At 46.5% G+C, this 24,966-nt stretch overlaps 1 long non-coding RNA gene and 1 pseudogene across 1 annotated transcript; both read left to right on the plus strand.

Annotated features, from left to right (window-relative positions):
- Positions 1–16,619, plus strand: part of LOC115166468 (neural cell adhesion molecule L1-like) — a 57,836-nt pseudogene extending 41,217 nt beyond the window's left edge.
- Positions 16,620–16,915: 296 nt separating this feature from the next.
- LOC115165481 (uncharacterized) lies at positions 16,916–24,630 on the plus strand. Its single transcript, XR_003870180.1, has 3 exons — positions 16,916–16,935; positions 19,347–19,361; positions 24,550–24,630. It is a non-coding gene; the product is annotated as an uncharacterized LOC115165481 (long non-coding RNA).
- Positions 24,631–24,966: the final 336 nt, after the last annotated feature.

The following is a 24,966-nucleotide window of genomic DNA, read 5'->3' on the forward strand; positions in this document are numbered from 1 at the left end:
AGACATGGTGACATGGAGACACAAGAGACATGGTGACATGGAGACACAGAGAGACATGGTGAGATGGAGACACAGAGAGACATGGAGACACAGAGAGACATGGTGACATGGAGACACAGAGACATGGTGAGATGGAGACACAGAGACATGGTGAGATGGAGACACAGAGAGACATGGAGACACAGAGAGACATGGTGACATGGAGACACAGAGACATGGTGAGATGGAGACCAGAGAGACATGGTGACATGGAGACACAGAGAGACATGGAGACACAGAGACATGGTGACATGGAGACATGGAGACACAGAGAGACACAGAGAGACATGGTGACATGGAGACACAGAGAGACATGGTGACATGGAGACACAGAGAGACATGGAGACACAGAGAGACATGGTGACATGGAGACACAGAGAGACAGAGAGACATGGTGACATGGAGACACAGAGAGACATGGTGACATGGAGACACAGAGAGACATGGAGACACAGAGAGACATGGAGACACAGAGAGACATGGAGGGAACATGATAGACACCATGACACTCAACCCAGGTATTTTATGCAATCTGGGCCCATAGTTGAAACATGATTCATTTATGATTTATAGATTTATCTGTGCTTTGGCAAAGTGGGTGGGGTTATATCCTGCCTGGTTGGCCCTGTCCGGGGGCTAGGGTCAGTCTGTTATATCTGATGTAATTCTCCTGTCTATCTGGTGTTCTGTTGAATTAAGTATGCTCCCTCCCGGAGGACCTGAGCCCTTGGACCATGCCTCAGGACTACCTGGCCTAATGACTCCTGGCTGCCCCCAGTCCACCTGGTCGTGCTGCTGCACCAGTTTTAACTGTTCTGCCTGCGGCTAGTGAACCCTGACTTGTTCACTGGACGTGCTACCGTGTCCCGGACCTGCTGTTTTCATCTCTCTCTCTCTCTACTCCACCTTGCTGTCTCGACCTCTGAATGCTCGACTATGAAAAGCCAACTGACATTTACTTCTGAGGTGCTGACTTGTTGCACCCTCTACAAACTACTATTATTATTTGACCCTGCTGGTCATCTATGAACGTTTGAACATCTTGAAGAGCAATCTGTCCTTAAATGGCCATGTACTCTTATAATCTCCACCTGGCACAGCCAGAAGAGGACTGGCCCACCCCTCATAGCCTGGTTCCTCTCTAGGTTTCTTCCTAGGTTCCTGCCTTTCTAGGGAGTTTTTCCTAGCCACCGTGCTTCTACATCTGCATTGCTTGCTGTTTGGGGTTTTAGGCTGGGTTTCTGTATAGCGCTTTGTGACATCTACTGATGTAAAAAGGGTTTTCTGAATACATTTGATTGATTGATATACACTCCTCCTCATACAATAACTTGGAGTAGATATGATCCACTAAAGGCCCAATGCATTCATTTTTATATCAATATCAAATATTTCTGGGTAACAATTAAGTACCTTACTGTAATTGATTTCCATTAATGGGCTTTTTAGCAAAAAAATATTTCTCAAGCTAAAATTTTGCTAGGACTGCCTGGGTGTCGTCTGAGTGGGGAGGGTGTAGAAAACCTTCTCTCAAGCCCTCTCTCTGGCCCTTTTTCTGTCTGTCTCTCAACCCTAACTGGCCCTCTCTCAAGCCCTCTCTCTGGCCCTGGGACACAGATGCACAAACTTTGGGAACTCAAAACTGTGTGATTTCTAGCTGCACCTGGCTTTTCACACTTCTGGCCCTAGCCAAACTGATTGGTTGCTAGGGACCAGGTTGCCAAGGGGCCCTAATTTCACACGTAGGGTCAGCCAATCCCAGGCCTTATCTGGTGGTCGGTAGCCAATGATAGGCCTCACTTCTGTCTCTGAGCTCAGTCTTCAGCAAGCAGTGATGATGGGAAGTTCGGCTCTTTTTACTGACTCTAATGAACTCTAAAGAGTCATGATTCTCGCTCACGATCTGGGGGCTTATTGGAGAACTCATTTGACTGAGACTTATAAAGTGTGTTTCAAACAATGTACTGAACATTTAAATAATTTATTGATAGGCCCTACATATTTAGGATCTTAGTTTAATCCCTTTTGTTGCTGAGAATTGTTCTGCACAGCAGGAAATGCAAACTTGTAGTGTATTTAAGTTGTAAAAAGGCTTCTAAAGTTTGCAATTTTCACTTCAAAATGTCAGACTTGATTTGCCTAAACAATTTTTTTTTATCAACCCCTACAAAAATGTCCATTAATTATAATCTACATAATAATTCACATTTCCTGTTGCTGCAGGATTACTTTCCTGCTGTTTCAAACTGTCTCAAATGAAGATCCTACGTCCGTACCTTTGAAACGAGGTCTAGCTACGGATGCAACCGGACTGACTTGGCGGAATGACTTGACTGCCGCGAGGCAGATTCGAGAATTTCCTTCGCGAACTGTAGCACCACGATTCATTCTCGAGTTTGAGTGTTGAGCAGAGGCAGACTTTATAGCCTAGGTATTGGTTCTTCAAATCTGTGTCCGTCAATAATATTCAATAATCAATTCATTGCATTCATTCTTGCAACATGCAATCAATTATCAGTTCTAAACATGTTTTTTTTCCCTCTGTGCTTGTCACGACTTCCGCCGAAGTCGGTTCCTCTCCTTGTTCGGGCGGCGTTCGGTGGTCGACGTCACCGGTTTTCTAGCCATCGCCGATCCACCTTTCATTTTGTCTTGTTTTCCCACACACCTGGTTTACATTTCCCTCATTACTTGTCGTGTATTTAACCCTCTGTTTCCCCCATGTCTGTGTGTGAAATTGTTTATTGTCGAGGTTGGCACGCTTCCGGCTGGTTAGTGCCGGGTTTTGTTTTATTACCCGTGCTTTGTGGCAGCCGGTACTTTGTACTTGGGTTTTGTCCTTTGTGCTGCCTTACTTGTTCTTTGGGCATTTGTTTTGTGACGCGGTTGCGTTCTGTTCAGATGATTGCCTAAGTAAAGTGCTTGTCCACTCATCTCTGCTCTCCTGCGCATGACTTCCATGCACCAGCTACACTCACCCCTTGACAGTGCTGCCTGCACGTCTCCGGAGCCGGTGAGTTGGAGGAGCGCGTCATAATCCTACACTAGAATTCATTGCAGCCAGCACGTCAAAAAAACCCAGCTAAACAAACGAGTCACTCTGAAAAAATGAATCATGACTCTCGAGTCAGTAAAAACAGTCGTTCAAAAAGAACAAATCGTTCGCAAACTGCACATCACTAGCAAGCAGTGGCAGAGTGAGGAGCTCTCTCATAAACTTCCGCCCTGCACATCACACAGCTCCACCACTCATCCATGGACCCATCCTCCACTGAACGTTCCCTCTGATAGTGTGTCTATGACAGAAACTAGCTGTTATTGGCAGAGAGGTTTGGAACTCTCGTTGTTATTGGTCTATAACCAATTTACCGCAAGGTGATGTCACCATGTAAAACTGAAACTCCCATCCATGCAAACCTACTAATTAGAAGCTCCTGTGTAGATTGTAACTATCAGGAAATAACATTGATCACATTTTTGTCACACTTCTACTGTGTTAGTTTCATCAGCTGTGTACAATATGATAGAAACACAGGAAAAACTAAACTTTTGTCATGGTACAACATGACCAACTGAGTAGCAGTAACCATAACTTATTCCACAAGCCACAGCAAGACATAGAAACAGGTAGCAAATCAAATCACATTTTATTGGTCATATACACGTGGTTTAGCAGATGTTATTGCGAGTGTAGCGAAATGCTTGTGCTTCTAGTTCTGACAGTGCAGCAATATCTAACAAGTAATATCTAACACTTTCACAACAATACCTAATACACACAAATCTAAGTCAAGGAGATATAGAGTTATAGGTATTCATTTCCCAAGACAAGTAGTTTTCCTCCAGCTCTGACAAAGTGAGAGTGACTCGGTAAGAGAGACAGAGAAGGGGGGAGAAAGAGACTGGGTAGAGAGACAGAGAGGGGGAGAAAGACTGGTGTAGAGAGACAGAGAAGGGGGAGAAAGAGACTGGTGTAGAGAGACAGAGAGGGGGAGAAAGAGATTGGGGTAGAGAGACAGAGAGGGGGAGAAAGAGACTGGGGTAAGAGACAGAGAAGGGGGGAGAAAGAGCTGGTGTAGAGAGACAGAGAGGGGGGAGAAAGAGATTGGGGTAGAGAGACAGAGAGGGGGAGAAAGAGACTGGGGTAAAGAGACAGAGAAGGGGGGAGAAAGAGACTGGTGTAGAGAGACAGAGAGGGGGGAGAAAGAGACTGGGGTAGGAGACAGAGGGGGGGGGGAGAAAGAGACTGGGGTAAAGAGACAGAGAAGGGGGGAGAAAGAGACTGGTGTAGAGAGACAGAGAAGGGGGGAGAAAGAGACGGGGGTAGAGAGACAGAGAGGGGGAGAAAGAGACTGGTGTAGAGAGACAGAGAGGGGAGAAGAGACTGGTGTGAGAGACAGAGAAGGGGGGAGAAAGAGACTGGTGTAGAGAGACAGAGAAGGGGGAGAAAGAGACTGGTGTAGAGAGACAGAGAAGGGGGGAGAAAGGGACTGGGGTAGAGAGACAGAGAGGGGGGAGAAAGAGACTGGGGTAGAGAGACGAGAGGGGAGAAAGAGACTGGTGTAGAGAGACAGAGAAGGGGGGAGAAAGAGACTGGTGTAGAGAGACAGAGAGGGGGGAGAAAGAGACTGGTGTAGAGAGACAGAGGGGGGAGAAAGGACTGGTGTAGAGACAGAGAGGGGGGAGAAAGAGACTGGGGTAGAGAGACAGAGAGGGGAGAAAGAGACTGGGAGACTGAATTGTTTAATGTTTACCTTAAATTCTACATCTTGACCTTCTTTGGTTCCTTATTCTGTATGTCACCATCATGTATTATATAGTTTATCTTTCTTATTCTCAATGACAACGGTATCGTATGATTAGTACCGGAAGGTGGTGGATCTGAATGTATCAGAAAGATTACTATGATGCAGCTCAGAGTCTCTACTCTTCCCAAAAACCGCCAACCCTCTCCTGCCCTTAGTCGTTCTAGGTACCACCCCATACTCACACCTCTAGGAGCACACACAGTGATGAACGGTCGGGATAGGAATCTTCGTTAAGGAGGTAACCCCCGGACCCTGTTGGTACTCGGTTCTTCTCCTAACTCTGTGTTTGATCAGCAGTGCTCATATGTGTACATACCTTGCAGTGGGTAACGTGGACCCAAGTGACTCTCTCAGCTTTTCTAATGGCAAAGGCAGTGGTTTAACAGAACCTGGTATGGGCCTTCCCAACGGGGCTGCTTCCAGTCTTTTCTCCTCAGGGACTGGATCCACACCCAGTCTCCTGGTTGTACTGAGTGAATCACCTTCTCCTGTAATTCACCTGTTGGACACAAAATCTTGGACATACGGGTTTGGTTAACAAACAGTCTTCTCATGTGTTCTGCTAGTATTCTTCAACTTCTATGTCTACCTGTTCTGGTATCTCTAACTCTGGCATTATAGGCTCTACCTGATTAGCTAAATGTCATCCATCATTTAAAGAGATGATCCTAGTAAACCAACTCTAGGGATAATATCTTGACCTCAATTTTTACCATAATCATGTCCACCAAGTAAGTTGGAACGCTTCTACCCATTTGCTACTTATCTGTTATTGTTAAACACCCTTCTTCCCCTCATTCGGAATAGTTCAATAAGTCCGTTTCCAAATGTTGGAATGGATCTTCTACAAAAATGTTTTTGTTTAAGTAATTATCCTAACCTGTTCTATCGCCTGCTCTACCATACTCCCCCTTTTATACATGGCTCAAGCCATGTATCAATTTTGCTGCATATCTAAACAGTCTTTGGTAAGGTTAGTAAATTATCCTTATGTCAGCCCTTCTCTTGTAGGATTGCCCCCTTTCATTTTCCACATGTCCAATTCTCCCTGGGGCATTCATCCTTAGCTACCCTGTAACAATTCTCTGTCAAGTGTCTTATCGTCTTTAAGATTTAACAACTACTTTCCAACAAAATTATCCAAATTTTACAACTAACTTAAAATCAAAACTAAAATACATGCCTATGGAGCCGATAGTCTCTCCGTGAATTAATATCCTAAAGTTAAGCGATCCAAACTAAATTCTCTTCCTATCTTCTATTCTTATTATGTATTTTCTGTCTGTCCCAGTATTATTTCTGTCCTCACTGTTTATAATTTAACTATGCTGGTCTCCACTCACTAACTGTTATCTAATCTTCTGTGTCCCTTTTATCTTCTCTCCTTGCTTATGCTCTCCTCCTGCTACTTCCAACCCATCAGGTCTCAGCAGTGCAGGGAGGACTTCTCCGTCTGCCCTTCCTGCCATCTGTCTGTCGCTCTTTCTCATAACAGTCAGTATCAAATATGGGTTGTTTCCAAATATTGACTAAATGTCTCATTGTCTCCTTGGTTGCACTCCTGAATTATAGAAAAATCAACCTGTCTAGATATTGCATATCTACTTAAATTTATCTCGATACCCTCAATGATCCTGGATCACCTACAGATGTCATATATCCCCGTCCTGTTGACATAAGTCTACCATTATTAAACTTATTCACAACAGAATATAGTAAAACTATTATATCAATTCCACAGCCTTGTTGTGTTAAATCTCTTCCACTGAATTCAACAACAGCTGACTTCCTAAGGGAAAATACTTATCTAGAAAAAATACCCCTACTACTGGTCAAAATTTTTCAAATAACATAATCAGATCAAAATGACTAATCTGAATTACTCCACAAAGAAAAATCATCATTCTGTCTTCTCATTGGTTCAAATTTTCAATTGTGTCTAAGAACTTTAACTCCATCATAATTATCAGTTCTACCAATTTCCTTAAAATCAATATCCCAATGACCTTAAATTCACCATCCAAATGGCTTTTCATTGCGGCTGATCAGACCACAAAAGGAAAAGTCACCAGAGGGGTCAAAAGTCATACCACCCTTTCAGAACCGTGTTTCTTACTACATTAAACAAATGAAGGCTAAGAACTTTATCAACATTTTGTATCCCAGGTTCCAGAACATTCCCTATCAAAAGAATTTCACCTGTTTAATTAAAACTCAGAAAACAAAACTTCCAAAATGCCATGTGTGTATACCCCTTTAAGATATCCTGTCCCTAGGAATTTTTTCCCAAAGAGAGCTAAGCGCTCCTTTTTCCATAAAATACAACCACTTGGTCAGCATTTCATCATACTACACCGATTCAGAAACTAACTCAATGACCTTGTTCAATAGCCAAATATAATAATACTTATATTCCATTGTACTCCCCCAATCATTTGTTTTAAACTTCCTCAATGGTTTATGTGATTGAACATGCCTTTGGGCGCCTGACCTTCTTCTCTCTGTATTTGTCTCGACCCCCTCTCTGGCCTCTCTTACTTCCCTCAGATCTGCTAGCCCCCACCCTACGAGGTTCTGTTTGATGGCACGACTTATCTCGGGACGCATTCCACTGAGGAAAGCAAATTTGAATTGCTGATAATACGGGGCATCAAATCCCTCCACTACCGGGGATCCTATTAACCCACTATTAGCGTTGGACACGTCCTTTAATCTCTCTAGGTATTGGCTTATAGTCTATAGTCTCACAGACTTATAGTCTCACAGAGACAGAGAGGGGGGAGAAAGAGACTGGTGTAGAGAGACAGAGGGGGGAGAAAGAGACTGGTGTAGAGAGACAGAGAGGGGGGGAGAAGAGACTGGGGTAGAGAGACAGAGAGGGGGAGAAAGAGACTGGGGTAAGAGACAGAGGGGGGGAGAAAGAGACTGGTGTAGAGAGACAGAGAAGGGGGAGAAAGAGACTGGTGTAGAGAGACAGAGAAGGGGGGAAAGAGACTGGTGTAGAGAGACAGAGGGGGGGGAAAGAGACTGGTGTAGAGAGACAGAGGGGGGAGAAAGAGACTGGGGTAGAGAGACAGAGAAGGGGGGAGAAAGAGACTGGTGTAGGGAGACAGAGGGGGGAGAAAGAGACTGGTGTAGAGAGACAGAGGGGGGAGAAAGAGACTGGGGTAGAGAACCAGAGAGGGGAGGGAAATTCATTATGAATGTGGGTGAATTCGTAACAAATTGTACACTGACAGAGTGAGAGAAAAGGAGAGAGAGAAACAGAAAGGTGTAGGCGATTGGTCTGGGTCCTGTGGAACAAACCAAATATATGGTGAACCGCACACCGCTGTATATGAATTATACATTTTGGTCAAATTGACATGACAGGAAGGAGATGGTAATAAATAATTAACTCTACAGGGGGTGCCTGAATTACTGTTCCTCGACTCTCTGTGGTCCCCTATCCATACCTCTCCTCTCCTCTCCTCTCCTCTCCTCCTCTCCTCTCTCTCTCCTCTCCTCTCCTCTCCTCCTCCCCTCTCCTCCCCTCCCCTCCTCTCCTCTCCTCTCCTCTCCTCTCCTCTCCTCCACCCCATCCACAAGATGTCCCATGTCCATACTCTTCCTCTCCTACTTTTTTCCAGTCAGTTGACCCCCTAATCCCGCTGTCCCTCCATCCATCCCACTCCTCTCATCTTCTGTTGAGTGAAACATGTTTACTGTCCATCTCTGTCTTTCTCTCTCATTCTAAATCTCTTCTTCACACTGTCCTCTCGGTCTCTTTCGCTCTTTGATTTTCTCTCTTTGTATGTATTCATTTTTTTCATCTCCCACTACACATCTTCACACAGGTGGAATACAATAACAGTCTATTTTTTACAATATGGCATTTAAGTTCTTTGTTGAAATAATTACAATTATTTTCAACTGATACATGTCTGGGGAATGCTCTTAAGAATGAGTTTATTAATGATATCTGGTACAGTATTACCGTAGCAACAGCTTTTCTGCCGGTAACAAATAAGCCAGGGCAGAACTTTAATATTGTGGAGCTCATTTTTAAAAATCTCATCTATTAAACCTTTCCAGTCATTTGAAGATGCTGAGCTTTTGTATCGTAGAATCTGTGTTATTGTTGTAATACACAGAATGTGATGGACTCAAATGGCCCCATCCTGTGTTGTTTCCTGCCCTAAAACCACCCGCCCCTCTTCCCTCCCTCCCTCCCTCCCTCCCTCCCTCCCGTCTTTGATAAGAGTGGCTGTTGAACATGCCTCTCTGCCATCAATACCACTTCAATACCCAGAGAGCCCATTGACAGGCCAACAGGCCCAACCATTTCAGATCTAATGGATGACAGAGTGAACAGACAGGAGAGAGATGCCACTGGAGCCAGAGCTGCAATTAAACTTAAAAGCAATATGGCATCAAATAGCCTATACATTCTATCTTGCTTTGGCATTTTGTTTTTGTGTGCTAGCAGAGCACTTTCATATCTAATAGATGAGAGAGTGAACAGACATTCAGACAGACAGGAGCTGGATGCAACCAGAGACAGCCTTAATAAACGTTACAAGCAATATAAACAGCTATAGATTTTTCAGATAGACGAACTATTGAAGAAGGCTTTACTTGCAATGACTGTGATATGTGGTTGATTTTACCTACCTTAGTTGAATGTCACTCTGGATGGAGCATCTGCTAAATAACTAAAATGTAGATTTATTTGTATTTTTATTTCATTCACCTTTTAACCAGGTAGGCTAGTTGAGAACAAGTTCTCATTTACAACTGCGACCTAGCCAAGATAAAGCAAAGCAGTGTGACACAAATGGAATAAACAAGCATACAGTCAATAATACAATAGAAAAGTCTATATACAGACATGTAGAAGCCTATACATTTCTCTTGCTTGGCATTTAGTTTTGTGTTGTCCCCTCCCCTCTAGCAAATGTTTCAATGCGCCACATCAATTTTTATCAAGGTAGCAAGTCACACTAAATGGATTTATGTTGATTTTTTTGGGTGTTGCCTTGTTGTTTGATTCAGAGCGGTCTGCAGCTTGTAACCAGTTTGACTCTAGAAGGCTGTTGTTGCTCCACTCCAATACACACTACCTACATCTTCCTCTTCTGGTTACACCTGCCCCCTCTCTCTCTCTCTTTCTTTCTTTCTTTCTTTCTCTCTTTCTCTCTTTCTTTCTTCTCGCCCTCTCTCTCAATTCAATTCAATGGACTTTATTGGCATGGGAAACATATGTTTACATTGCCAAAGCAAGTGAAATGGATAAACAAAAGTGAAATAAACAATAAAAAGTGAACAGTAAATATTACACTCACACAAGTTCCAAAATAATAAAGACACCCCCCCTCTCCTTTTCTCTCTCTCTCCCCCTGTCTCCCTCACTAGCTCTCTCTCCCCCTCTCTCTCTTTCTCTCACTCCCTCTCACTCACTCCCTCTCTCCTCCCCCTGTCTCTCTCCCCGCTCTCTCCCCCTCCCTCTCGCTCCCTCACTCTCTCTCTCTCTCTCTCTCCCAGCCTCTCCCTCACCCCCCAGTCTCTCCCTCACCCCCCAGTCTCTCCCTCACCCCCCCAGTCTCTCCCTCACCGCCCCAGTCTCTCCCTCACCGCCCAGTCTCTCCCTCACCGCCCCAGTCTCTCCCTCACCGCCCCAGTCTCTCCCTCACCGCCCCAGTCTCTCCCTCACCGCCCGTCTCTCCCTCACCGCCCCAGTCTCTCCCTCACCCCTCTCTCTTTATATATTATATATATCACTTCATCTTCCACTTCTGATAGACTTTTTCAGTTGGCTGATTGAATGAATTTGGATGCCACCACCAGATCAGATAACCTGTTATTATCCCTGAGACATGGCTGTAGACGGCCCTGATATGTTTAGGTTGTACATAAGGCCATAGGTCCCCCGCGTTGTGTCTGGTGTTTCTGCTGACCTCTGCCCTGAGCCAACGAGGCAGGTAACAGGGCTGAGATTGGATCAGCTGCAGCTGCAGAGAGGAGACTGGGACTGACAGAGGTGGGTCAGTGTGTTTGTGTGTATTAGGGTTACATTTGTAATTAAGTTTCCTGGCGCAGTTGTGTGCAGTTTGTCGGTGGCATTAATCTGGTTGGGCTCCACCAAGCCTCCTCTCAGACACCTTATCACATTATCTGTCTGTCTGTCTGTCTGTCTGTCTGTCTGTCTGTCTGTCTGTCTGTCTGTCTGTCGTGTAGCTATGTGTCTGAATCTGTGTGTCTGTGTAGCTGTGTGTGTGTGTCGTGTAGCTGTGTGTCTGTCTGTTGTGTGTCTGTGTAGCTATGTGTCTGAATCGTGTGTCTGTGTAGCTATGTGTCTGTGTGTTTGTCTGTGTGTCTGTGTAGCTATGTGTCTGAATCTGTGTGTCTGTGTAGCTGTGTGTGTGTGTCTGTGTAGCTGTGTGTCTGTCTGTGTGTGTGTCTGTCTGTGTGTGTGTCTGTGTAGCTATGTGTCTGTGTGTGTCTGTGTAGCTATGTGTCTGAATCTGTGTGTCTGTGTAGCTATGTGTCTGAATCTGTGTGTCTGTGTAGCTATGTGTCTGAATCTGTGTGTCTGTGTAGCTATGTGTCTGAATCTGTGTGTCTGTGTAGCTGTGTGTGTGTGTCTGTGTAGCTGTGTGTCTGTGTAGCTGTGTGTGTGTGTGTGTGTGTGTCTGTGTAGCTGTGTGTCTGTGTGTGTGTGTCTGTGTAGCTATGTGTCTGAATCTGTGTGTCTGTGTAGCTATGTGTCTGAATCTGTGTGTCTGTGTAGCTATGTGTCTGAATCTGTGTGTCTGTGTAGCTATGTGTCTGAATCTGTGTGTCTGTGTAGCTGTGTGTCTGAATCTGTGTCTGTACTAATACCCACGGCAGTTCCAGCTGCTCTGCTCCATTCATCCTGTGCTAATGGAATTTGTTAAAAAGCCTCCCCAGACCCCTATACACACACCACACACACACCACACACACACACACACACACACACACACACACACACACATCTGCTATTGGCCAGCCCAGTTGCCCTGGTCTATCTGGTAATTGGGCCCCCGGGCACCCCTGTGAAAGACGTTCTAAACAGCCAGTACCAATATCACACAGTCTGGGAGGTGTGTGTGTGATGACAGCAGAGAGAGGTGACACATTGATTGGGAGAGCTGGTGTGTGATTATGTGGAGGGAGGAATTACCGTCACAGCTGTCATCTTCCATCACACCCCCCTCCTCTCCTCTACCCCCCTCTGTCTTTCCATGGCCGTTGTGCGGTAGAGCTGTCAGGCGAAGCGACTTGAATCTAATGTTGTTATTTTGCTCTGGCTTATTGGGTGTGCTTCACTTCTTCTAATTGTTGTTCTCTGTTCAATCTCATCTCACAGCCTTTCTCCGTTGATTTAGATGTATTCTCTCAGTGTTCGGAGTTGGAAGTCCTGAATCATTTTCTCTCTCTCTATTCCCCTTGCCAGATATTGTTGAATCCATTCTTTCTCAGTTGATTTAAATACATTGTCTTTGTGCTTGGAATCCTTGAATGGTAATGTATTTCTTTGGTTGCCAGATATTGTTGAATAGGTTCAGCATCAGTGAAGGGAGGTGGGAGGACACCCTGATTTTAATGACTGGAATGGAATACATACAAAATGATCCAACACATGGTTTCTAACTTGTTTGATTGATACAAAATAAATACAAAAATGAATGGAATGGTATTTATTTAAAAAGAATTCCTTCCCCTCTTTTATCCCCCTATAATATAACCCTCTCCTCTCTCCTCTACCTCATGAGACAGGGTTGCCTCTCTCTTTCTCTGGTCTCCCCCCTCTCCTCTCTCCTCTCCCTCATGAGACAGGGTTGCCCTCTCTCTTCTCTCTGGTCTCCCCCCTCTCCTCTCCCTCATGAGACAGGGTTGCCCTCTCTCTTTCTCTCTCTCGTCTCCCCCCTCTCCTCTATCCTCTCCCTCATGAGACAGGGTTGCCCTCTCTCTTTCTCTCTGGTCTCCCCCCTCTCCTCTCTCCTCTCCCTCATGAGACAGGGTTGCCCTCTCTCTTTCTCTCTGGTCTCCCCCCTTCCTCTCTCCTTATGAGACAGGGTTGCCCTCTCTTTCTCTCTGATGTCCCCCCTCCTCATGAGACGGGGTTGCCCTCTCGTCTCCCACCTCTCCTCTATCCTCTCCCTCATGAGACAGGGTTGCCCTCTCTCTTTCTCTCTGGTCTCCCCCCTCTCTCTCTCCTCTCCCTCATGAGACAGGGTTGCCCTCTCTCTTTCTCTCTGGTCTCCCCCCTCTCCTCTCTCCTTATGAGACAGGGTTGCCCTCTCTCTCTCTCGTCTCCCCCTCTCCTCTCTCCTCTACCTCATGAGACAGGGTTGCCCTCTCTCTTTCTCTCTGGTCTCCCCCTCTCCTCTCTCCTCTCCCTCATGAGACAGGGTTGCCCTCTCTCTTTCTCTCTCGTCTCCCTCCTCTCCTCTCTCTCATGAGACAGGGTTGCCCTCTTTCTCTCATCTCCCCTCTCCTCTACCTCATGAGACAGGGTTGCCCTCTCTCTTTCTTTCTGGTCTCCCCCTCTCATCTCTCCTCTCCCTCATGAGACAGGGTTGCCCTCTCTCTTTCTCTCTGGTCTCCCCCCTCTCCTCTCCCTCATGAGACAGGGTTGCCCCTCTCTCTTTCTCTCTCGTCTCCCCCCTCTCCTCTCTCCTCTCCCTCATGAGACAGGGTTGCCCTCTCTCTTTCTCTCTCGTCTCCCCCCCTCTCCTCTATCCTCTCCCTCATGAGACAGGGTTGCCCTCTCTCTTCTTTCTCTGGTCTCCCCCCTCTCCTCTCTCCTCTCCCTCATGAGACAGGGTTGCCCTCTCCCTTTCTCTCTGGTCTCCCCCCTCTCCTCTCTCCTTATGAGACAGGGTGCCTCTCTTTCTCTCTGGTCTCCCCCCTCTCCTCATGAGACAGGGTTGCCCTCTCGTCTCCCACCTTCCTCTATCCTCTCCCTCATGAGACAGGGTTGCCCCTCTCTTTCTCTCTGGTCTCCCCCCTCTCCTCTCTCCTCTCCCTCATGAGACAGGGTTGCCCTTTTCTCTCTCATCTCCCCCTCTCCTCTACCTCATGAGACAGGGTTGCCCTCTCTCTTTCTTTCTGGTCTCCCCCTCTCCTCTCTCTCTACCACATGAGACAGGGTTGCCCTCTTTCTCTGGTCTCCCCCCCCTCCTCTCTCCTCTACCTCATGAGACAGGGTTGCCCTCTCTCTTTCTCTGGTCTCCCCCTCTCCTCTACCTCATGAGACAGGGTTGCCCTCTCTCTTTCTCTCTCGTCTCCCCCTCCCCCTCTCCTCTCCTCTACCTCATGAGACAGGGTTGCCCTCTCTTTCTCTCCGGTCTCCCCCCTCTCCTCTCTCCTTATGAGACAGGGTTGCCCTCTTTCTCTCTCGTCTCCCCCCTCTCCTCTCCCTCATGAGACAGGGTTGCCCTCTCTCTTTCTCTCTGGTCTCCCCCCTCTCCTCTCTCCTCTACCTCATGAGACAGGGTTGCCCTCTCTCTTTCTCTCTCGTTTCCCCCCCTCCCTCTCCTCTACCCCATGCGACAGGGTTGCTCTCTCTCTTTCTCTCTGGTCTCCCCTCTCCTCTCTCCTCTACCCCATGCGACAGGGTTGCCCTCTCTCTTTCTCTCTCGTCTCCCCCTTCTCCTCTCTCCTCTATCCCATGCGACAGGGTTGCCCTCTCTCTTTCTCTCTGGTCTCCCCCTCTCCTCTCTCCTCTCCCTCATGAGACAGGGTTGCCCTCTCTCTTTCTCTCTCGTCTCCCCCCTCTCCTCTCTCCTCTACCTCATGAGACAGGGTTGCCCTCTTTCTCTCTGGTCTCCCCCCTCTCCTCTCTCCTCTCCCTCATGAGACAGGGTGTCCCTCTCTCTTTCTCTCTCCTCTCCCCCCTCTCCTCTCTCCACTCCCTCATGAGACAGGGTTTCCCTCTCTCTTTCTCTCTCTCCTCTCCCCCCTCTCCTCTCTCCTCTCCCTCATGAGACAGGGTTGCCCTCTCTCTTTCTCTCTCGTCTCCCCCTCTCCTCTTTTCCTTCACTTCCTCTTTCCATCCCTCTCTCCTTCCTCTCCGCCTCTCTTTACCACCCTACAACTTTTCCCCTCTCCTTTACTCATTCTCTCTCCTCTTCTCTTACGACATGCTTATTACCACAGAAGTAGCCTAGCCTCTTACATTCAATTGAGTTGCTCCACCACTTTATCAAATAAAAATGTCCTTTTATTTATCTATTGTGTTCTGTCTATTCTGATGTGACACTTCATCACTTATTTAAGAGCATAATTTAGCAGACGCTCTTATACAAAGCGACTTACAGTAGAGAGAGCATACATTTTCACACTTTTTTCATACTGTTCTTCCGTGGGAAACGAGCCCACAACCCTGGCGTGCCAAGCGCCATGCTCTACCAACTGATCTACATGGGACTTCACCTCATCACCACCTCATCACATCACTTCAACAACCTCGTCACTTCATCACCTCGTCACTTCCTCACCTCGTCACTTCAACACCTCGTCACTTCATCACCTCGTCACTTCGTCACCTCGTCACTTCGTCACCTCATCACTTCGTCACCTCGTCACTTCGTCACCTCGTCACTTCATCACCTCGTCACTTCATCACCTCGTCACTTCCTCGTCACTTCCTCACCTCGTACTTCAACACCTCGTCACTTCGTCACCTCGTCACTTCGTCACTTCGTCACCTCGTCCCCTCGTCCTTCGTCACCTCGTCACTTCGTCACTTCGTCACTTCGTCACTTCAACACTTCGTCACTTCAACACTTCGTCACTTCAACACCTCGTCACTTCATCACCTCGTCACTTCATCACCTCGTCACTTCATCACCTCGTCACTTCATCACCTCGTCACTTCATCACCCTCGTCACTTCATCACCTCGTCACTTCATCACCTCGTCACTTCATCACCTCGTCACTTCATCACCTCGTCACTTCATCACCTCGTCACTTCCTCTCTCACTTCATTCACACCCGTCACTTCATCACCTCGTCACTTCCTCATCACTTCATCACCTCGTCACTTCGTCATCTCATCACGTCATCACTTCATCTATCTAACTCTGTTGTCTATGCTCCATATGGTCTTTTAGTTCACCCTCTTGTTGCGGTGTTGACTCCATCTGCTAATCGGGTTGGTCCTTCCATAATGGACACTGGTATTTTTGGGGTGTTTTATTAGGATCCCCATTAACTGTTACAAAAGCAGCAGCTCCTCTTCCTGGGGTCCAAACAAAACATGAAACATGACATAATACAGAACATTAATAGACAAGAGGCAGCTCAAGGACAGAACTACATGAATAAAAACAATCTCTGTCATTACCTTAATGTGCTGTTTTCCTGCGAGTTGTCTTAAACTAGGAATGAACATGCTACTGGATGTGTGTGTGTGTTCCTGGCTCTATCTAGCCCTGACCATGGTGCAGAGTCATTTTTCTCTTATTCTGACCAGGCCCCCGTGCCCCTCCCTCTCTTCTCCCCACCTCCCTCTCTTCTCCCCACCTCCCTCTCTTCCCCCACCTCCCTCTCTTCTCCCCCCCTCCCTCTCTTCTCCCCCCCCCCTCTCTTCTCCCCCCCTCCCTCTTCTCCCACCTCCCTCTCTTCTCCCCCTTCTTTTAGGGAAGACTGCAGGAGGGCGTGGACCTGAGCGAAAAACAGAGAAAAAAGAGAGGCTGAGAGCCAAAAGGAAACCAGGAGAAAAAGGTGGAAGAGAAACTCTGGCTGAACACCGGGCGTGACAACAGAGCGAGAGAGAGAGAGACAGAGCGAGAGAGAGAGAGAGAGAGAGAGAGAGAGAGAGAGAGAGAAGCTCGCTCAGCTGGAGTGTGTGCAGATTGCCCTCTGTGCGTGTTTCACGTGTGTGTTGAGCAGGTGGGACTTTGATGGGACAGTGAGCAATGCCTCACACTCAGCAACATCAGTTGGCAGTAGGGGGCAACGCCCCCCTCTCCTCCTCCCCCTCTCCTCCACCATATCCTCCTCCTCCCCCTCTTTCCTCTCCTCCTATCCCACGCCCCCCAGCTCAGCCAAGGACCATACACATACCTTCAAACTGTGAGTACACCATCTTCACCATATTTACACATCAATGTATTCTATATGTATATAACATAATATATTTAACAAAGGCCAGAGAGTTTTTGGTCCATGGCCAAATAGGGATGTTCTTATGCATGACGCATCGTGGAGTGCCTGGATACAGCCATTAGCCGTATCCATTTTCTTGTTACTTACAACCTCATGCTATTCACATTAGAAGTTATTAAAGAAGAAGTTATTAAATTGGTTGCCCCTGAAAAGGACTAAAGTAAAAGTTAGTCATCCAGTAAAATACTACTTGAGTAAAGTCTTTGGTTTTTAATATACTGAAGTCAAAGTAAATGTAATTGATAAAATATACTTATATATAATTTCACATTCCTTATATTAAGCAAACCAGATGGCACAATTTTTCTTGTTTTTTTTTTATTTATGGAGGGCCAGGGGCACACTCCAGCACTCATCATAATTTAGAAACAAAGAATTTGTGTTTAGCGAGTCTGCCTGTCACGTCCTGACCATAGTAAGTTGTTATTTTCTATGGTAGAGTAGGTCAGGTGTTGTTTGGGTTGATCTCCAATTGGAGGCAGCTGATCCTCGTTACCTCTAATTGGAGGTCATATTTAAGTTGATGTTTGTCCCACCTGTTTTTTGTGGGTGATTATATTTTGAGTATGTGTTTTTCCTCTCTGCGTCACGGTTTGTTGTTTTTGTGTTTCAAGTATTAGTGTATTGCATTTCAGTTTCATGTTAAATAAAATATGTGGACTATGAACACGCTGCATTTTGGTCCGATCATTCAGACAGCCGTGACACTGCCAGATCAGAGACAGTAGTGATACGGTTCTGACTATGCTCAATGTGTGATGATATTAAAACTGAATAGTTCTAACATTTATTGAACAATTCCTTGGGTCTCCTTGCCCCCCAGCAGCCAATCAAACCTATTGTGTTAAACCATGAAGACAGGGAGGGTCACTGAGTTTTTTGGGGCATTCAATCTGTGTTTATGTGCATAGTGTGTCTAATCACTTTTTAATTGATTACCTCAACTCATTGTATTGATCTGGTTTCCTTGGTGCAAATCAGATTCTGATTGGAGGGCCGGGGTAGTTCAACAGGGAATTGATTTATACAACACAAGGAGCAGACAGACTGAGTTTGTGGGCCTGCGGGGAATTGATTCTTATACTTCAAGGTTGCTGAGTTTTCTACAGCTTTGCTTTAATAACAGAGTTAGAGGACTGTGTATGTGTTCCAAATGGCACCCTCCTTTATAGTGCACTACTACACTACTATAGTACACTACTATATAGTACACTACTAATAGTGAATAGAGTGCTATTTGAGACACAGGGAGTTAGAGGAAGAATTGTTTGTTGCTGCAGCTGCTATTGTTCTGTTATTCATCTAAGTAAAGTATCAATGACACACTCAGTCACACACAGTCACACACCACAGTCACACACACAGTCTGACTGATGAAAAGCAGTAAAGCTCCTCCCAGAGAACTAAGGTGTTAGTAATTAAGATGAGGAGAAGAGAAGGAAGAGGAGGAGGAGAGAGGCAGGTTGAATAGTTTGCAGGAGGAGGAAGAGAAAGAAAGGAGGAGGAGAGGCAGGTTGAATAGTTTGCAGGAGAAGGAAAGAAGAGGAGGAGGATAGGCAGGTTGAATAGTTGCAGGAGGAGGAAAGAAGGAAGAGAGGCAGGTTGAATAGTTGCAGGAGGAGGAAGAGAGAAGGAGAGGCAGGTTTGAATAGTTGCAGGAGGAGAAGAGAAGGAGGAGAGGCAGGTTGAATAGTTGCAGGAGGAGGAAAGAAAGAAGAGGAGGAGCAGGTTTGAATAGTTGCAGGAGGAGGAGGAGGAGGAGGAGGCAGGTGAATAGTTGCAGGAGGAGGGAGGAGGAGAGAGGCAGGTTGAATAGTTGCAGAGAGGAGGAAAGAAGAGGAGGGAGAGAGGCAGGTTGAATAGTTGCAGGAGGAGGAAGAGAAAGAAGAGGAGGATAGGCAGTTGAATGGTTGCAGCAGTAGGAGGAAGTGGAGAGGTGGAGGACCAGATTCTGGCGATTGTAACGGTCAAGGTGTCTACGGTTGAATTAACAAGCCTCTCTAATGTCAATGAGAGTCCACTGAGACAGTTACCTCAATCAATACACCACCCTCATCTGAATTATCTCAGGCAGACCACGAGGGATAAAAAATCATTGTTTATTGAAATAGGTAGAATACATATTTATAGCCCATTGGTCATTGCTTCTCAATGAACAATGATCCCAACCAGAGATGGGGAATTTGTTGGGAAATGAGGGCAAGTACCGATGTTAGCTACGGTGTAATGTCATTTCCTGCCAGACTGTCTTGACTGTAACATACTTCCTCTCTTGTTCTGCCTTGCTCTCTTGCTGCTCTGCCTCTCTGGACTAACAGACCAAATAAATGAACGTAAGTGCTTTACCCTTTTGCTTTTAACCATACGTCTGTCTGTCTGTCTGTCTCAAGAGCTACAAGTTGTTGCCACAGCCCCATAGTAAACACCCTTCATTATGAGAAAATATTCCTGCAAATTCCTGCAAACACATCACACAATACAAACCCTCAGCTTCCCACTTCACCTTAATAAATCTGGCTTTAGTGTGACTCCTTCACATTAGTGAGTCTAAATGTAGTCTTGTTTCTTCCTCTTGGAGGAGGTGATAGCTACAGGAATTAGGAGGAAGAAGTACGCCGTCTCTAAAACGGGAATAGTGATATCAGATCAAAGAAAGGGGGGACTTAAAAATAGTCTGAAAGAGAGGAGGAAATACAAAATGAAGTATACAAATAAAAAACGAGTTTAACCTGACAATTCTTCTGACAATAGACCAGCTAGAGGCTGCAGCTCTTCCGACATAAATCTGATCAGCTGAAAAAACTGTCTTATTACCTCTGTCATTGGGGATTATATCATTACAGTCGCTCTCTCTTCTCTCTCTCTCATCCCTCTCTCCTGTCTGCAGTAGCAGTGCGTGGGAAAAATCACTGTGGAATCCAAGCCGAAACAAAGCCATATTACAACTTATGTGTTGTGATAATTGTGTTGTTTGCTCTATAATCTAGTTAGTTCATATGCCTTGACACCGTGATATATAGGACTAAGACCGAGACAATAAGAAGTCACAGTGGCAGAATAAATTCAACCACACATTTGTTTCATCACAAAACCAGAGAGCAACATCTGTCCGGTGACGTCCACAAAGCATATTGCATGTACAGTAACAGACAGTTACATGACCTACAGCTTGGTCAGGCATGTTAATGTTTCTACTAAACAACTATTGGTTTAGAACCACGAAGAGTTACCGCAAGTCGCAAAGAAAACAGGAGCTGCCTCCACTATTCCAGCACTTCAACATCATCAAATCACATAAGCTTAGTCTAATACAGTGACAACTAAAAGATTCCAAAAACAATTTAGTCCAATCAACATATATCAATCAATATCATGTCTTTCCATGGTTCTGATTTGTGTGTGTGTGTGCGCGCGCGCGCAAGGTGAAAAAGCGTGTTGACTCACCCTACTTGTAGAGAAACACCAACGCCGTCCTGTAAGGGCTGTCGTGAGAGAGAGACCAAGGTGCAGCAGAGTTAGTGTTCATCATGAATATTTAATTACGTAAGAACACGATACAAAAAACAAGAAAACCGACAGCCAAACAGTACTGACAGCTAACACACTGAACAGAAACAATTACCCACAAAACCCAAAGGAGAAACATGCTCCTTATGTGTGACTCCCAATCAGCAACAACGAGCTTCAGCTGTGCCTGATTGGGAGCCACACACGGCCCAAAACAAAGAAATACAAAAACATAGAAAAAGGAACATAGAACGCCCACCCAATGTAACACCCTGGCCTAACCAAAATAAAGAACAAAAACCCTCTCTATGGCCAGGGCGTTACAGTACCCCCCCCCCCCAAGGTGCGGACTCCGGCCGCAAAACCTGACACTGAAGGGGAGGGTCCGGGTGGGCCTCGGCTCAGGTGTGGGACGTGGCCTCTGTTCCACCCTTGGCGTCGCCCTCTTAGGTGGCGCACCTGGCCGCGCCGAAGGTCTGGTGGGCGACCCTGACTGGCGCCCGGCTGGCGGGCGGCCCTGGTTGCGCCCGGCTGGCGGGCGGCGATGACTGCGCCCGCTGGCGGGCGGCGATGGCTGCACCGACCCAGGATTCACCGGGCTGGGGAGACATGAAAGAGGCCAGGTCCTAGGCGTAGGCACAGGACTCACCGGGCTGACGGGCGGCTCTGACTGCTCAGGACAGGCGGGCGGCTCTGGCGGCTCCGGACAGGCGGGCGGCTCTGGCGGCTCCGGACAGGCGGGCGGCTCTGGCGGCTCCGGACAGGCGGGCGGCTCTGGCGGCTCCGGACAGGCGGGCGGCTCTGGCGGCTCCGGACTGGCGAGACCCACTGGAGGCCTAGTCCTGGGAGGTGGCACAGGACGGACCAGGATAGGGAGACCCACTGGAGACCTGGTTCATGGAGCAGGCACAGGACTGACCAGGATGGGGAGACCCACTGGAGGCCTGGTCCTGGGAGGTGGCACAGGACGGACCAGGATGGGGAGACCCACTGGAGGCCTGGTCCATGGCAGGCACAGGACTGACCAGGATGGGAGACCCACTGGAGGCCTGGTCCTGGGAGGTGGCACAGGACGGACCAGGATGGGGAGACCCACTGGAGGCCTGGTCCGAGGAGGAGGCACAGGATAAACCGGGCTGTGGGGCAGCACTGGAGTTCTGGTACGGACGCTCTTTACCCATACTCCAGGCTGAATGCCCACTTTGGCCCGGCACGGGCGGAGAGCAGGCATTGGGCGAACTGGACCCTCCCAGCGCTCTGGAGACACAGTACGCAACGCCGGCGCAGGATAACCTGGACCGAGGAGGCGCACTGGAGACCAGACGCGCTGAGCTGGCACCATCCGCCCTGGCTTGATGCCTGCACTCGCATGGCACTTGCGGGGGGCTGGCCTATAGCGCACCGGGCTATGAACGCGTACTGGGGACACCGTGCGCTTTACCGCATAACACGGTGCCTGACCAGTACTGTGCTGCCTGCCGTAAGCACGGGGAGTTGGCCCAGAATTCCTTCCTGGTTCCGCCACACTCCCCGTGTGCCCCCCCAAAAAATGTTTTGGGGGCTACCTCCCGTGTCTGTTGCGCTCCCTTTCCTCATACCAGCGCCTCTCAGCTCTCGCCGCCTCGATCTCCCACTGCGGGCGGCGATAATCCCCAGCTTGAGCCCATGGTCCTTTCAGGATTCTTCCTCCCAAGTCCACGACTTCAGATAGCTTTTCTCCTGGTGCCTCTCCTTCCTCCGCTGCTTGGTCTGTTGTTTGTGGGTAATTCTGTAAGGGCTGTAGTGAGAGAGAGACCAAGGTGCAGCAGAGTTAGTGTTCATCATGAATATTTAATTACGTAAGAACACGATACAAAAAACAAGACAACCGACAGCCAAACAGTACTGACAGCTAACACACTGAACAGAAACAATTACCCACAAAACCCAAAGGAAACACATGCTCCTTATGTGTGACTCCCAATCAGCAACAACGAGCTTCAGCTGTGCCTGATTGGGAGCCAAAACAAAGCCAAAACAAAGAAATACAAAAACATAGAAAAAGGAACATAGAACGCCCACCCAATGTAACACCCTGGCCTAACCAAAATAAAGAACAAAAACCCCTATCTATGGCCAGGGCGTTACACATCCTCTCTTTCTTGTTGACAAAACTGTCTATCACTCTGTGATACAGTACACACTTTTAGTTTTTGTTGTCCTAGGCTACCTGGCTAAAATGTTTGCTCACTAGCCTAACTTCCTTTCATGGGCAACGATTAGCCAGCTAGTTAACATTAGTCTACTACATCTAGCTCTATGTTGAATTTCCATCCTCTCAGGCCAGGGGCACAATGTATGAATTTATGGTTGGATCTTTTCGTCCCTCCTCTCTATCCTTCCCTCCATTTCTCCTACCACCTCCCAATTTCTCCTCCCTTCATCTCCTGCCTTCCTTCGACCATTTACCTACCTATGTTACATAATGTAAATGTATCCTTGAGACTGGGTCTGTCTTTTTCATTCAGAGTCAAATCAGAACCCAACCAACAAGTACCATTGACCTCTAGAGATGTAGTTCACACTGGCAAAACTAATTGAAAAAAGATGACATCATTTTTCAGCCCACATACTGAAAACACTGAACATGAAAAGCCAACAGGCGTCATAAATAAGGTGGCAAAGGGAGGGTATATTACTGGAAACTTACAAAGTTTACCAATAAATTACCAGCATTTTTTTCTGTCAAGGATTTTATGTAATTTATCACAAGATATCTAGTGGCCCTTTTGGGGTACTTCAGATTATCACTGGGGTCTGTAATAATCTCTGGCCCTTTGTGTGGCTTTATCACATGTAAAATATATGAAAAGATGATTAAAAAAAAGGACAAAGTTGTAAAACCAAATATAAACCATCAACAAACAAAAAAAATGAATAAGGAAAAACCCTTGAATGAGTAGGTGTGTCCAAACTTTAGACTGGTACTGTATATATTTTTAGAAACCTTTATTTTTTTACTATTTAATATGTTTTGTTGTCATTGTTTTGGTGTCAAACTGCTGGTAGTTGTGAAAAAAGTCAATAGTTAGAAGAGTTGCCAAAATAATGCCAAGAACCATATGGTATATCCACTAGAAATACTATGTGAATACTATATATGAATAAAAAAATGTTTTAAGTTAAAGTATAAATTACCAAAGTCACGATAGATTGCCATAGATTTTCTGTTAACTACCAAAATTATAGAAGATTCCGTTAACTTTGGTAAATTACTCATACAACATATGGCAATAGAGAATGTATAGAATATGGCTATTGTCCCAAATGGCTCCCTATATAATGCACTACCTTTGACCAGAGCCCTAAGGGAAAAGGGTGCCATTTTGGATAAAGTTACCATGTTCTTTATCGCTGAACCACGTCCTAGTATATAGGGTTTTATGAGTCGGATATCAGTGGGTGTTTTATGAACATAACAGTACATCATAATAGTAGAAAGAGGAATCACTTATCTTTTTCTACATTATCTCCTCTCATCCCCAAGGCCCTGTCTTTTCTTCCACTCAGCTAATGTAATATATATATATATATTACACTACTGTCTCCTTAGCATTAATATACACCATCACTTTCCTCTGTTCTCAATGCATTCTCTCTCCCTTTCCCCGTCACCTCTCTCCATTTCCGTCTATGCTCGTGGGGGACTAGAATAGGGGGAATGAATACATTCCATTATGTTTCAGGAAATGGAAATGACAGCTATCACTCACTCTGTGAGCCAGCTCCTGTCAGTGGCCGTAGGACTGTCGGTTCTAGTTGGTGGGCTATTAACCCCTGTGTGAGTCAGAATATAGGTAGCACAGTTGAGCTGTAGGGTGGTGGGCTGTAGTTAGTAGGACTATGGGCTTTAGGACTGTGTGGGGTGGCAGGTAGCCTAGCTGTTAAAAAGGTTGCTGGTTCTAATGCCTGAGCCGACTAGGTGAAAAATCTCTTGATGTGTGTGTGTGCTAACTTTGTGTCTCTCCCGTCCAGTTAAGAAACCCCCAGTGATCACCACCCAGCCTGAGTCCATCACTGTGTTCAGTGCTGAAGACATCCTCCTGACCTGCGAAGCCATCAGGGAAACCCTCCTCCCAAGTGTAGTTACCTAACCACCAGCCCTTAGAAAAAAAACTGCAGTTAATATAAAGTGCAGTGTGTCCCAATTACCACACTTCACTGCTTTAACTACAGTAGAACTGTGATCTGTTTTTCTTAACTGTTTTGTAAGGAACATGACATGTAGTCTTTCAGACATCTAGAAATGTTACATTAGAAGTTCCATGAGAGCACAGCTCCTCACAGTCACATCCTGCATTCCAAATGCACACTATTACCTTTAAGAGTGCAGTACTTTTCACCTGGTCACTAGTCAAAAGTAGGCCAGCACAAGGGTCATACACAGTAGGA

Source organism: Salmo trutta, chromosome 28 (assembly GCF_901001165.1).
Source record: "Salmo trutta chromosome 28, fSalTru1.1, whole genome shotgun sequence".
NCBI lineage: Eukaryota > Metazoa > Chordata > Actinopteri > Salmoniformes > Salmonidae > Salmo > Salmo trutta.